At 39.0% G+C, this 16,275-nt stretch overlaps 1 long non-coding RNA gene across 13 annotated transcripts in view; it reads left to right on the plus strand.

Moving 5' to 3' along the window:
- Positions 1–16,275, plus strand: part of LOC110262070 (uncharacterized) — a 1,266,882-nt gene that overhangs the window by 239,793 nt on the left and 1,010,814 nt on the right. For 10 of the 13 annotated variants that reach the window (XR_014813695.1, XR_014813704.1, XR_014813699.1 and 7 more), the window contains one exon: positions 8,186–8,265. This is a non-coding gene — a long non-coding RNA (uncharacterized LOC110262070). Of the gene's footprint in view, positions 1–8,185; positions 10,488–16,275 lie in introns of those variants that run through there. The other 3 variants (XR_014813700.1, XR_014813709.1, XR_014813717.1) reach the window with 2 other exon arrangements.

Raw genomic sequence — 16,275 nt, forward strand, 5'->3', positions numbered from 1 at the left:
AAGTGGTGATGACTAGCTAACTGGTTATTACTTAGACATTCTGATGCTTGCAGAGTGAGGGGCTTTATCTCTTATTGCGTATAGGAAAGTTCCAACATCAGCATATTTCCTTACATATGTTAAAAAGCTTCTGCTCTCAGCAGTCACATGGGCCATCCCTTAAGTCATGGTTGGGTTTGCATTCAAATCTTTCTCACCTGGTTTGTCCAAACCAGGTTTTCTTTGTGTTACCCTTGAAGAAGAATTCTCTCTCTCTCTTTAGAGTGTTGAGTTATAAGTAAGGTCGGTTGGAATCATCACATTTTCTTTTTATAGCTACTGTGATATCAACCAAGAAATAAAAAGCATCTGTAGAACCTCCAATTTCTTATCAGGCAGGAGGATAAAAATGGCCTTGGTTGCCTGTAGTATGCATACCTGGGCCCACACTGGTAGATCTGAGTTTTTTTCATTGTAAATTCTTAAAAAAGTTCTCCAAAGTACTTCTTTAATCTGTCTGTCACATTATAAGTAGACTACCCCTCATAATTCATGACACTTTTATTTATCTGGCACAAAGCCTGAATCTGGGATTTTATCACCTGCTGATTTTTAGTACAAGTGGTTGAGATGTGAATAACACCCGTGAAGGATGCCAAGAGAGGCGATGTGCCTCAGGTCTGGACATTAATGCACTGCGTACCCTTGACTCAAGTTTGTATGTGGGAAACACATGTGCCTCCAAATAGGTCAATCCAACTCCATTAGTGTAACTCCTGACACTTTAACTGGAACAGGAGTCTCCTTGGGGGTTGTTCAAACTATTAAAATGATATAGTGTACACAGGAAGTTGTCAATTTGGCCACCAGTGGAGAAGAAAATGCCTTAGGTTGAAGAATAGAACATTACATCATCACATCATGTTGAATTCCATCACATCACAGCTAAGATATGGAGAAAAACAGAGAAATGCTTGTATCTAATCATGCTTGACACCATGACTGTCTGGGAACATTCTAGTATCATGGGTCAGAAAACGCATTCAGATTTAGGCCAATTTGAGTAGTTTGTCTTGGTGGATTGCAGCTAAAAATATTCCAACCTTTAGCATGTTTACATGTGTAAAAACAAGATTTGGCTTCCTTTTTTTTTTAAATTTCCTTTTCCCTCTTAACATATACCCTTTTCTTTTGCATAGTTGCATGTAGTGCATAAAATATATGGGAAGCTACTAAAGTAATTTGAGCCATAAGCTCATTCCTTATGACCAAGCTCATATTTCTCAAGGAGCTTAAACTTGAAGTAAGAAGACAAATCACAAAACATAAAATGGTTTGAAAAAAATTAGCAGGGACCGTATAAATAAACTTATGGAATGAGAAGATGACGTGGATATTAAATAAGGCAAAACTGGTTATAGACTAGATCAAACACATTAAATATTGTCATTCAAGTAGATATTGTGCTTTATCAAGTATCTTAAAAGAACTCTTTTCTGTCAGAGACAAAATATATAAATGAATGTTTTCTGCATTCAAGCTACTTGGAATTTAGAGGGAAAAGTAAGATATATAAGGTAATATGGCTTAATAGTTTTTGCCTGCACATAGTTGCATTTACATAGCTTTGAGTCAGGTTTATTTGCCATTTAATCTGGTTTACTCATTCACTGAGTATGTGTCACTGCACCAATTACTTAACCCTCCCAAGCTTGTGCTTTCATTTGTTAAAGTAGCAATGTTATTTTTTCATTCTTCAAAGTATTGTTGTAGAGATAAAATAATGTATGCTAAGTGTTGCTTTAGTACTCAGGCTACTATGCCTTTGTATATTAGGGTTGTGTCTAAATTAAATGATGGCACAGTTCTACACATTGCTTCAAGATAGCAAAAATCTTTAAGAATGATTATCAGATGAGGCTTTTAGCCAAGGCAAATGACTCAATTTTCATATGGAATAATATTTGAAAAATTGAGTAACCCTAATATGGATATGAGTTGAGCAAACAAATCGCAATTTAACCACATTAATACCAATTAATGATACAGTTGATATATATGTGTATATAAACTTGTACCTGTTATACATAACAAGAAAATCAGAAAAGTAAGTAATACATATATGAAATATAATTAATACATTCTTTTACTTTGGGTTACTCATTTTTGCATCTCAGGACCTAGCTGTCAAACAAAAAAGCCACAGACTAAGGTCTGTGTCAATGATCCTACTTTACACATGAATATGAGCTAGAAAATGACACATTTTCTTTATAAAGTTGTAATTCTCAGCATGGAACAGGGAAGGGGTGATTGTTGGAGTGAGGAGAGCATAGTTATGTATCCCGATAAATATTGAAAAAGGCAGACCTCTCTTACAAGTTTTGTTAAATAAGGACCATGATGTGTTTCATGGGTTTCTGATCGCTCACTTAGTAAATAAGTCGTGGGATCAACACAGAGTAGCAGCTCTGAGTGCTTTGCCTCTGCCTTTTTTTTGTGTGTGTGTGTCTTTTGCCATTTGTTGGGCCACTCCCGGGGCATATGGAGGTTCCCAGGCTAGGGGTCTAATCGGAGCTGTTGACGCCAGCCTACGCCAGGGCCACAGCAACGCGGGATCCGAGCTGCGTCTGTGACCTACACCACAGCTCACGGCAATGCCAGATCATTAACCCACTGAGCAAGGGCAGGGATTGAACCTGCAACCTCATGGTTCCTGGTCGGATTCGTTAACCACTGCGCCACGACGGGAACTCCTGCCTCTGCCTCTTAAAATGACCTCACTTAGTATTGGTTCACAACCTCTGGAGTGCTGCTCTGAAGGGCAAGGAGAGACAGAAGAAAGAGGCAGCCACTCCAGGTCGGTAGGTGGCAGATTTAATAAACCAAGGAACTTACGTATGAAGCTTGTCTTGGGCAGCAAAGATGGGTAGACCTCCATGCTTTCTGGCCAGAATCCTAAGCTTATATAGAGGCCTTAATGGCCTTCAGTCATGTGTCCAGAACATGGATGAATGTATATAGCTCTCCACAACAGGAGGAATCGTTTGTCATGTCAGAAAATGTGTTTTGGGGTCAGGTACACATTAGTTTAGTTGGGATTATTGCTCATCAAATAATAATTTTTTTTTTCATTTCAATTGAGGAGTTACTGGGATATACGTGGTCCTTTTGTGTTAAATCATGTCGTATGTATATTAATTCTATGAATTTGCTATTCCTGTCATTCCAAGTATAAAATTGGTGACTCAGTCTTAGAGAGGTAAGGGTAAGTTACCCATAAATATATAATAAAAAAATGGAAAAGAAAGTGTTCAAGCACAAATTGAAATTCCAAAGCTCATGCACTTAATCACTGGAATATACTTCCACTTTATTCTTGAGACGTAAATATCAGCTATAAAAAATAGAGCCACATCTGCGACCTACCTACCTCTCAGCTTACAGCAACACTGGATCCTTAACCCACTGAGTGAGGCCGGGGATCAAACCTGCATCTTCTCAGAAACAAAGTTGGGTTCTTAACCCACTGAGTCACAGTGGGAACTCTTCTCCTGGAGATTCTGTGACCTTCCCAATACATTTTATTCAGTTGCTCTTCTGCTTAATGAAGTAGTAGACTCTGCATCCTTGAAACAGCTATAGCTGTGGGAACAATGGGCAGCTTGTAAATTCCAAGGACAAGGCAGGAGATAAGGAGCCTCCAGTTGCCTGGGTCCAGCTCAAGGGTCAACCAGCAACCATGTCCTCTTCATGACTTCCAAGTCATGATTTTTTGGGGTATAATGGGGACAATATTGTTTTAAACAATAACTCTTTAAGGAAACAAGAGAATCTTGTTCTAAATCCTCAAGTATTATAATAACATGCATTTATTTATATAAACATTTATATTTATATTCATATATTTAGTAAATATATTTATTCCAAGAAATCCCTTGGGATTGCCTCACTGGACTCCTTTTACTATGCTTCTAATTAGAGGTAATGATTTGCTCAGGTAGGCTCCAGAAGCAATGTAAAGACTACCACTTTCGGGAGTTCCCGTCGTGGCGCAGTGGTTAACGAATCCGACCAGGAACCATGAGGTTGTGGGTTCGGTCCCTGCCCTTGCTCAGTGGGTTAAGGATCTGGCGTTGCCCTGAGCTGTGGTGTAGGTTGCAGACGTGGCTCGGATCCCTGCGTTGCTGTGGCTCTGGCGTAGGCTGGTGGCTACAGCTCCGATTCAACCCCTGGCCTGGGAACCTCCATATGCCGCGGGAGCGGCCCAAGAAATAGCAAAAAAAAAAAAAAAAAAAGACTACCACTTTCAATGAGCTATTTTCCAGCTCATCTTGAGAATGAATGTTTAAAAAAAAGCAAATAGTTTTTTAACTCCCAGTGTGAAAATAAATAGTTTTGTAAGGATAGTCCCAAGGATTAATAAATGAATATCATTCATTAATCAAATCTTTTATGAAAGAATACCTATGCCTACATGTTCCTTGAAAAATTTTAGAGTTCTATATATGTATACATTCTTTTTTCTCACATTATCATGCTCCATCATAAGTGACTTATGTGTAACTGTGTCACCATGCTGTACAGTAAAAAAAAAAATGTATTGGGGAAATGAAAAAAAGTTAAAAAAAATAAATTCTATGAAAAAAAAATTTTAGAGTTCCAATTCATTATATAGTTGACCCTTTAACAACACAGTGCTGGCCCTCCCTGTAATCTAAAATCTGTGTATAATTTATAGTCCGCCTTACACATCCTCAGTTCCTCTGCATCTACAGGTTTGACCAACCATGGAGCCTGTTGTACTTACTATAAGATTTACCATTGAAAACTATCTGCATGTAAGTGGACCTGCACAGTTGAAACCCATGTTATTCAAGGGTTAGCTGTACATAGTGACACTCTTCAAATCCTCTTTGAATCCTCTTTCCTTTTTAATTCTTTCATGGCATAAAATCATTCCAGGGTACCTCCTTTGTCAGTCTTCGTTTTGGCTGTGCCCACGGCCCCCGGAAGTTCCTGAGCGAGGGATCCAACCTGTGTCACAGCAGTGATCTGAGCTGCTGCAGTGACAATGTCAGATCCTTAACCTGCTGTGACACAGGGGAAATCCCATCAAGTCTTTTAAATTTTCCTAGTAACTAATTCTGGAGGCTTTTCAAAACCTCTTCCTCTATTCAAATTTCCCATCTCCTTCACCCTTAGCTTTTTGCTGTGTAGATAAATCTGTCTTCTCCATTTATGTACTTCCTCCTTCACTTGTTCTGCTTTGTATCTGGGTAAATGCAGTTCTAAGGAGATGGAAATATGGGGAAGGGATCAGAGCAGGGAAAGACAAAAGGCAATAGCAAGGAGTACTCTGATGTACGTAAGTCGTGTTCTGATCAGATGTATTTTAAATAGTTTTAAAGCAAGAAATGTTCAAGATGAATGGGAATAATGTCAACGAAGCTAAATAGTTCCCAATAAATTTGATGTTTTACTTTTTATAACATGTTCCACACTATTAATATAAAATTCATTTAATTTAAAATTTAAAATGGCTTTTTTTGTATGTAAAAAAATCACTGCACAGTGTCTACTCTGGCTTTGCTTTGAAAATTTAAGAATCAAACCTTAATGAGTGTCAAAATGAGAAGCATCTCTTTGAAGCACTGAGAATCTTTTAATGTCTTTGCTATACTATTTTTCATTGACAATCAGTATCTATAACAAGAAGCTCATCTCAAAGCTTCTGCCTGGGGCCAGGTGCCTCTCACCTCCTCTGCAGGATATCGCTGCACTCGGTTGGCAAAAGGGCAGTCTTGAACATTGCAGTTGTATGTTTTTCTCCATTTTTGTCAATTTGAGTTTAATTTATTTGAAATTAGTACACTCTTTTTTATCAGTAAGGAACTTACTAATGATGATCACCTTAACATTGAAAAAAAAAATAAAGTCTGAATGCTGACAATATTTATTATATGCTTTTATTTTTGAAGGCCATAGTCCCTAGGAGTAGGAAGTAAATGATCCACTCTGAGGAAGGAGAACTTCTTGAAAATGTGTTCCAAATTCCAAAGGACATATTGGAATTCGGATGGTTAAAATATCAGGAGGAATAGTTTGTCATGTCAAAGAATGTGTTTTGGGGTCAGGAACACATTAGTTTAGGTGGGATTATAACTCATCAAATTGTAATTATTTAAATTTTAATTGAGCAGTTACTGAGATACATGTCCTTCTGTGCATTAAATCATGTTATATGTATATTAGTTCTAAGAATTTGCAATTCTGGTCATTCCAAGTATAAAATTGGTGACTCAGTCTTAGAGAGGTAAAGGTAAGTAACCCATAAATGTATAATGAAAGAATGGAAAAGAAAGTGTTCAAGCATGAATTGAAATTCCATAAGCCCATGCACCTAATTACTAGAATATATGGCCGCTTTATTCTTAAGACTTAAGTATCAGCTGTATACTCTCTACTTCATTTAAGCGGAAGAGCAGTTGAATAAATTGTATTGAGAAGGTCACAGAATCTCCAGAAGAATTCTGTGGCTCACTGGGTTAAGAACCTGACATTGTCTCAGAGAGGATGCAGGTTTGATCCCTAGCCTCACTCAGTGGGTTAAGGATCCAGTGTTGCCGCAGGCTGTGATGTGAGTAGGTCGCACATGTGGCTCAAAGCTGCAGCTGCAGCTCCAATTTGATCCCTAGCCCAGGAACTTCCATACACCACACGTGTGGCCTTTAAAAAAAAAAAATCTCCAGGAGGGAGAGAGTTTCCGGCTCTTCAAGGATGAACCAAACAGACTGGGGAATTTCCAGAGAGGACCCCCCCCCTACAGCATCCATTGGGGACAGATACTGAGGGTCACACCACTCACTTCTTCATTCCCACTGCTGCTGCTCTAAGGCGATCCATTCTCTGTGTTTTACTTCTCTTGGTTTTGTCTGATTGAATCCCCACTTGGGTGGCTGAGGGAGTCTAGCTGCAAAGGAGATGGGAAAAAAAGTTCAGCAAAAACCCTTCCCAAGGCCTCCTCAGCAGCATTTTTTCCTTAGACCCCTAGGGGCAGGACCCTGCGGAGTCTTTCGGGATATATACCCCCCCCCCAAGCCCGCCCACACACCAGCCTTTTCCTCCACCTGTGTCTTGTCTGTATAAAAAAACTTTAGCCAAAGAATAAATTTAATCGGAGAAGTGAGAAAATGCAGAAGCAAAGAAAAACGGTCAAACAAGACAAAGTAGTAATAATTTAGCCATAAAGGAGCATAAAAGACTTTTAGTTCTTCCTCAAAGATTTGTAGGTAATAGAGGAGTTCTTGTGGTGCCTCTGAAACGAATCCAACTGGGAACCCTGAGGTTGTGGGTTCGATCCCTGGCCTCGCTCAGTGGCTTAAAGATCTGGGCCATGAGCGGTGGTGTAGGTCACAGGCATGGCTTGGATCTGGATTGCTGTGGCTCTGGTGTAGGCCGGCAACTGTAGCTCTGATTCGACCCCTAGTCTGGGAACCTCCATCTGCTGCCGGTGCAGCCCTAAAAAGAAAAAAAAAATTATAGATAATATTCTGAGCCATATCCTTTGAGCCATTTTGGAGATACTGAAACCCCTACCAGGTGGAAGACATTGACTACATGATGAGTAGACTCTGACCATGACATAAACTGCTCCACTTTGTACAATTCCAATAACTGGTCTCAGGGAAATGGGAACAAATGAACCCTGGAGTTAAAGATTAACTGTACTTAAAACAGTCAAGATAACACTGATCTGACCACCACATATGACCAATTTCAAAAAGATTGTTGGAGCTAATTGTACTGTTGTATATGTAGCTCTTTTCTCCACCTCTCCTGCAGCACCTGTGTACCCCTAAACTCCCCTTTAAAAAGTCTTGCTCCCTGATGTGCACTGATGAATTGATTCTTTGGGACATGAATCCACCTTCTCCCCAAGATTGCTGGCTTCCTCAATAAAGCTATCTTTTCTATTAAACACTTGTCTCTCAGTATTGGATTATTGAGTATCAAATAGCCAAACCCGAATTTTGTAACATTTTGTGCTCAGAATATCCACTTTGTATATACCTAATCTTGTGTGCCTTCATATTTCCCGATGTGTTGTGAAATCTTTAATCTAGGACTGGCTCTAACCATCTTTGCCTCTCCTAGGGATCCACGGTAACTGACATATAACTTATCTGTCATCATTTCTTTTCAGTGGATTGGACTGAATACCTCCCTTGGGATAAAGATGGAACAGAGACAGAGCTATTGAAGTAATTACTGCCAAGGTAAATGGTGAGTCACATCTCTTGGTTCCTGTTCCATAATGCTTTAATCACACAATGCTAAATTATTCTGCTTAAATACTGCTTTATTCCTTCCTATTCAAAGGCAGGACTTCTCTCTTAAGGTTTTTAGTCAAATACTTCTAATCACATAGTTAGAGAAATGGGTACATTGTCTTTATTCATGGTCATTGAAGGTGGTGATAGAACCTGATTTGATATACTTTTTTAAAAAAAATAAAATTATAGAGTCTTCAGGCTAAGGGCTAAAGATAATTTATTTCTAAATGGTTCTCATTTAGAAAACTGAAGAAAAAAAAGACAGACTAAGCCAAGATATTGTGAAATGACCTCTGCCTCCAATACTAAATTAAGCTGGGATGCTTTGGGTTCCTGTTGTACTTTGTGCATAAAGCATAAAGCCCTTTCTGCTGCCCAGTGCATTTATCTGGCTAGAAGTTGTTCAATGCACTAGACTCGGAACTTTCTAATTAATTACTTAACTAATAAATTATTTCTGTTTTAAGAGACTTTTATTTTTCATTTTTATACATTTTTTAAAGTTTATTCTACATTTACTATTATTAAAAAATATTGGCTATATTCTGCATGTTGTATAATATATTCTTGAGCATACCTTGGGAGGTACAAACTATTGGGTATAAGATAGACTCGGAATCTTTTGAGGTCCTGGACCGTGTAAAGTTTATGGCTAGAGACCTTTCACCTAGGATCATTCTTAACTCATAGTAGGTACTTTGTAATCAGTGTTAATCATAGGTGAAAACAAAATCTCTTTGATTATGATGCTTTTTTTGGGGGGCTTAGGGAAGATGCCTCTTATTTGCCCCTTATTTGTGAATAATTCAATCTCAAAAGGCACCGAAATACAAGAGATTTGACCTCAAAAAATAGCATAGTCTTAGACAGTCTTGCTCTAGATGAAATTACTTAAGCTAAGGTAATGGCAGGAAAACCTTTTTGGTTATGGTTGTAAATATTAGGGTACCTCAAACCAAGTTCATCGCAGCAGTGGTGAGAAGTTGGGATTCTGAATGTATTTTGAGACTAAAACAATTACATTTCCTGATAAACCGATGAAGATGATGAGAACAGAAGAGGAGTCGAGGATGACTTCAAGGCTTTTGGTCGGAATCACTAGAAGCCAGAAGGGGAAGCCTTCTTGAGCTGGTGAAAACTGCAGAGCGGATAAGATTTGATGGGAAGATTGGGAGTTTAGCGTCAGATATGCTAAGAGTTTTCTCCTGTTAATCTGCCTTTGTGCATTTACTTTTTTACACCCAGGCAGGGGCCTTAACTGTGCTGAGGAAAACATTTTCCACCCCTACCACACTGTTTAGTCACATAGACACTGGTTGGTAGTGGATGTAGAAGTTAACTTTGGAAGTTGCAATAATCTTTGCAGAGAGAAGTAGGAAACAAATCGAGGATGATCATGGCAGAAGGGGTGTGGAATTTTGAGGAAAGAGAAAAAGATATGACACAGTTATGAAGGAAAGACAAATGGGTCAGGAAAATAGATTATTAGGCAGCATGAGGGTCCATTTGAACTTACGGGGGCGAATTCAGTGAAATCAGTCATGGTGGACATGCAGCCACATTTAGGTGCCTGAGAACGGTCCTTTCCGAGGTGGACGAGTGGATTTTTGCTGCAATGTGATTTTTGCCAAATAAATACAGTGAAGCAAAAGAGAAGCATATGTTCGGACAGTTTGGACAGATGAGTAATTCTAATAATAGACAATGGAATTAAACCGGTTAAATGAGGGGATGAAGGCATTAACGGAAGTGATGTACACAATTATTTAATGGAGGTATCCATTCCGGTACAGAATCTGATGTGATGGAAAGCTTAGGAATTTTGATGTTAAGTCAAAACAATATAAAACAAGACAAGCTTGTGACAACTTTTAAATACTGAATTGGTCCAAAAGCAAGCAACACACACACATGCACACGCACACACACACTTAACATTATCGTAGAGTCTTTTTTAAAATTCTGTCCGAAGATGTTTCTTTGGAATGTTGACATCGTGGATAGTCCTCTTCGTGGCGAATCTCTCACACATTTTTTAATGAGAAAGAATGTTGAGACACACTGCCCTCGTCACATCAAGGTGGACTGGGTGGTGGAATGTGATTGCCAGCAAAGAAAGCATACAGATAAACAGAAAATTCTTGGGAGAAAAAAAAAAAAAAAAAAAAAAAAGCCCGGAGCATCAAATGTTCAGTGCTGCAGTTGTTACATTCCTTTCATTTATCATTTCAAGCTGCGTTATTTTGATGGCTTTTCAGCTGTGAGACTACTGGTGCCGATGCAGAGATAATGAAATACTGAAAGCCCCAAACAACAGAAATGTCAGTAACTGGTAATGGGCATCCTCCTTCAGTTTATTAACTCCAGCTGTGTTGTTTGACTCTTTTTGCGAAGAAGTGCCACATGAAGTGAATACTGAATGGGAAAATAGAGGATCTGATGTCAGGATCACATAAAACCTGTATTACAAGATAGGTAGGTTGAGGAAATTGCCCCCACCATGCCCTGGAGACACAGCTCCATGTTCATCAAGGTGAAATGTGACCAGTGTAAGTTATTCCTGCGGAGGCGTGTCAGCCTCAGGGTTCATAATGGAACTTACCGCTTACACACCCAGATAGTACTCTGAGCAACATAGCAGATGAGCAAGGTTTCAAAGTGTGACAGTGTTTTCTCATGTCAGGATCTCCTAATAGAATAACATTGAAATAGTTTCCCTTAGAGCAGTTTTGAGAATGCTTGCTATCTTATTCTTTGCCTTTCTCTTTAAATTGATTCTTACATTCCGATGTCATGAGCCATTTTATTTTATTTTATTTTTAATGATGTATTTTTCCCATTATAGTTGATTTACAGGATTCTGTCAATTTCTACTGTACAGCAAAGTGACCCAGTCACACATACCTATATGTATTCTTTTTCTCACATTATCCTCCATCATGTTCCATCACAAGTGACTAGATAAGTTCCCTGTGCTATGCAGCAGGGTCTCATTGCTTAGCCACTCCAAAGGCAATAGTTTGCATCTATTCACCCCAGACTCCCAGTCCATCCCACTCCCTCCCCCTCCCCCCTTGGCAACCGCAAGTCTGTCCTCCAAGTTCATGAGTTTCTTTTCTGTGGAAAAGTTCTTTTGTGCCGAGAATTAGATTCCAGATGTAAATGATATCATAGTATTTGGCTTTCTCATGAGCCATTTGAATTACATAAAAATAATAAAAACTAAAAAGCAAGAAATAACTCAAAAGACTGGATAGAGTGTTACTCTCAAACTTACAATAAAATAACAAAGAGCAAGTTTACAACCTTTCTCCACCTCTCGGAGAGCTGAAGTTGCAGGACAACCAGCTGGCCCCAAATCTAAGAAGAGTGAGGAGCTGGCAGAGAGAAAGACATGAGCGCTGCCCTCCTGGGCAAAATGCAGCAGGCACTGGTGAGAAGATTTCATCCAGGGTGACGGGCGACTGTTGAGAGGTGGACCAAGTAGATACTATGGAAAGAGTCCGGTGGTGCAGACCTCGGGCAGGGGAGCAGCAGGGTGGGAGTCCCATTGTGGCTTAGCAGGTTTAGGACCCGATATAGTCTCTGTGAGGTTTGATTCCTGGCCTGGCCTCGCTCAGTGGGTTAGGCTTCCAGCATTGCAGTCAGCTTTGGTGTAGGTCGCAGATGTTGCTCGGATCTGCATTGATGCGGCTGTGGTGTGGGCTGGCAGCTGCAGCTCCAATTTGACCCCTATCCTGGGAACTTCCATATGCTGCAGGTATGGCCCTAATAAGAAAAAAAATAAAGCACTGCCCTGGGACCTTTCTCCTCTAATCTAGGGGTGGAAGGGCTCCAAACACTGTCCGCTTCAAGATACAAGAGAAGGAAATGGTAAAAAGTAATAATAAATAAAACTAACTCTCTACTCCTGGGACAGAGTCATCCATATGTGCTGAGGTGGGGAGGGTTGAGAGCATCATGGAAACACCCCTGAAACCCAGGGGCTCAGTGCCCACCTACGACTAAGATTTCATCAGAACAACAGACCCAGTCCTCCCTCGTTCACATATGTGCACACCTCACCTCTAATCCCCTGCCAGGCTATAAAGAATTGAGCCATTAATTACTAGTAAGATAGAATCCCTCTCTGAAGTTTAGCTCAAAGGGAAGACCTAAAGGTGAGGATGGATGCAAAATAGAAAACACACACACACAACATAAAAACAAAAATTAAACACCTTTGACACACCAGCCATTCCTCTTTCCGTCAAAAAGAAAATTATTGAATGTTAAAGAACATTCTTTAGGCAAAAGAATATCATTCAGAAACTTGTATCTACGAAAGAAATGAAGACGAAGTTAATAGGATAAATGAAGGTAAAATAAAATTACTTATGTCTTTGGTTCCTGTGGGTGCATGACAAATTACCTTGGATTTTTGTGGCATAAAATGTCACCTGTTTATCTCACAGTTCTGTAGGTCAGAAGTCTGGGATTGGCATGACTAAGTTCTCTGCTCCGGAGCTTCCAAGGCTGGCGCTGAGATCTCGTCTGAGCCTCAAGACTCTCTTCCAGACTCAGCCATTATTGGCAGAATTCAGTTTCTTAAAGTCGAAACATATAAGTCCTTCCTTTCTTGCTGGTTGTCAGCCAGGTCTGCTCTCAGCTGTTAGAGGCCAGTGCAGATTCTCATCAGTGGTCCCTCCAGGTATAGTTCTCAACATGGCTGTTGCCACTCCCAGGCCAGTGGGACGCTTCACCCTCTTTCAATAACCTAGTCATTAGATCATGCCCACCCAGAATAAACTCTCTTTTCATTGATACAGAGTCAAATAATTAGGAAACTTATTTACATCTGAAAAAACTTTTTTTTTCATATAACGTAATCTTGGAAGTGATCTCTTCATATGCACAGGTCTTCCCCAACTCAAGAGGTGAGGATTATCCAGTGATTATACACCAGGGGCCTGGATTCTTGAAGGTCATTTTAGAACCCTGTCCACCATAATTTTTGTTCTCTTTTTAATTGCTGTAAAAGAGAACTGATTATCTAAAGCAGGAATGGTAATGATATATGTTTATAGTATATAGAAAAATAAGATGAATGACAATAGCAGCATAGAAGTTGGAAAAGAAGAAATGATATTTCATACGTTTTGTACATTGTATGAACACTGAAAACTCTAGGGTACAACTATAAAATTAAAAAATAAAAATAGACAACAGTAATAAGACAATAGAAGAAAAGAGGTATAATGATAAAAAATGTTCAGTTAACTCAAGAAGAGGCAGTAAAATTAAAACCCCAAAATAGATAAAAAGCTACAAACTAGCAGCTTGGTAGATTTTAATTTAAAAATCAATAATTATATGTAAATGCTTTAAAATTACCAGTTAAAAGACTATCATTGTAAAGTTGGTTGAAAAAAGTAAGATATGACTATATGTTAACTACAAAAAACCTGCATTACATATAAATGCAAATGAAAATTAAAGAATGATGAAAGATATACCATGCAGACCTAAACAAACTAAAGCTGGAATACATACAATGTATACTCCAGAATAAGGATTACTACTAGGGTTTTATAAAAGACATAACACAATGAGAAAGTTTTGTCTTATTTTCTCTAAGACATAGCATCCTGGATGTATATGTATCTAAGGATATTTCTTAAAAATATATATGGAAAACTGACAAAACTCAAGGAAGAAATAAAGAAATCCAAAAGTTTAGCTGAAGACTTTAACACTCCTGTTTCAGTAATTGATAAAAAAAAAAGCAGGTAGCGAATCTTTGAGTGTGTAGATGACCTGAACAATATGGTTTAATGGGATTTTAGTTGGTGTAGACTCTTCTACCGCCAAACAGTAGAATACGCATTCTTCTGAAGGGCATGTAGAAAATTATAAAGATACGTCATGGCTCAGTGGCTAGCGAACCTGACCAGCATCCATGAGGACGTGGGTTCGATCCCTGGCCTCGCTCAGTGGGTTAAGGGTCCAGTGTTGCCCTGACCTGTGGTGTAGGTCTCAGATGCAGCTTGGATCTGATGTTGCTGTGGCTGTGGTGTAGGGCGGCAGCTGTGGCTTCGATTAGACCCCTAGCCTGGGAACCTCCATATGCTGCTGTGTGGCCCTAAAAAGCAAAAAAATAAATAAATAAAATAAAAAAATTTAAAAATGTGAAATGTAGCTAAAGCAGGATTTACAAGGAAATTAGAGCAATAACCACTTATAATTTAAAAGAAAAAAAGCGTTCCAATTCATAATTTAGAGCTCATCCTATGATACGAAAGAAGGAGAAATTATACTAGAAGCAGCAAATTGAAAGATAAAGAGCAGAAGACACTGGTACAGAAAATAGAAAAACAATTAAGAAAATAAATGAGATTAAAATTTGGTTCCTTGGAAAACAAAATCAATAAAATTAATAAACTTATTGTATCTGGCTGGAATGAAGGAGAGAAAAAGAAGAAACTCTAATTAACAATATCAGAAATGAGAAGCATTGCTACAGGCTACACAGGCCTTAAAGACTAATGAAGGGATGCTATAAACATTTTTATGCCCATTACTTGGAAGAAATAGACCTTTTTTTTGTTGTTTTGGTTTTTTTTAAGTTCATAATTAGTAAAATCAAGGTGGAAAAGAAAGAGAAGGAGTTCCCATTGTGGCTCAGTGGTTAACAAATCCGACTAGGAACCATGAGGTTGCAGGTTCGATCCCTGGCCTTGCTCAGTGGGTCAAAGACCCAGTGTTGCCCTGAGCTGTGGTGTAGGTCACAGATGCAGCTTGGATCCCGCATTGCTGTGGCTGTGGTGTAGGCCGGTGGCTGCAGCTCTGACTAGATCCCTAGCCTGGGGACCTCCATATGCCATGGGTGCAGCCCCAGAAAAGGCAAAAAGACCAAAAAAAAAAAAAAAAAAAGAGAAAATTTCTATGTATACTGAAAAAATTGAACTTGTGTTTGGAATCTGCCAACAAAGAAAAAACTTCCAGTCTGGATGTTTTCACTGCCAAACGTTTAAAGAAAAAGTGATATGCATTTACACAAATTCTTCCAAGACAGTAGAAAAAGAGGAAGCGCTGCCCACATCCTTTTATGAGGCTAGCATTTATACCAGAAAGGAAAGACTGGTTCAATACTGGAAAATCATCCAGTGCATTGTGATAACAAATTAAAGGAGGAAACACATTTGTTCATGTCGATAGGTGTAGAAAAAGCATTAGGAAAAAATATCCATTTATAATAAGAATGATCTGCAAATTAGTAACAGAAGGGAACTTCATAACCTGATAATTAGTATCTATCAGAAGCTTACAACTCACATTTGTTTTAATAATGAAAAACTGATTTTCTTTTTTAAAAAACAGGAACATATCAAGGAAGTTTTCTCTCGGTACTCCTATTCATCATCATATTGAAAATTGTAGTGTTTCATTAGCCTCTTCTTCACACTGTTGGTGAGGGAGGGATTCCTACCTCAAGTTCTGGGTCTCGCGAGATACAGGACACCCGGCATTGGACAGATGAGCTGGATCGTCGTTTATCAGTGATATGAATTACAGCCCGGGGCAGGAGGACACTGTATGTCATGCAGGGCCACCCAGGGGTTGCACTTGGAAAATGAATAATTAAACAGAGGTTGTTAAGAGGCAGAGTTTGTATTAACAAGAGAGTGGAGTGACCACAGATTTCTGTGGAAGAATGTGATTGTTTTGTTTGAATAATTTCACAAGCCGGCAGGGAACTAGAACCCATTAATCAAGGATAAGTAGGCACTATGCCTGGTCTCCATGATTAGGGGTGTGGTTTGGCGAGATGACCTAATCCGCAGGAAAAGAGGCAGAGGGGAATCTGAGGTCAGGTTATTTGAGGATTTCCAAATTTTATCCAATATTATGGATTGAAATGTATACCTCCACAAAAAATATTGACATCCTGACCAGTGTCTTAGAGTGTGACACAAAAATA

This window comes from Sus scrofa, chromosome 8 (genome assembly GCF_054392235.1).
Source record: "Sus scrofa isolate SSC_HxYL_T2T_F1_AM1 chromosome 8, Sscrofa_HxYL_maternal_Yorkshire_Landrace_v2.0, whole genome shotgun sequence".
In the NCBI taxonomy this organism is placed as follows: Eukaryota; Metazoa; Chordata; class Mammalia; order Artiodactyla; family Suidae; genus Sus; species Sus scrofa.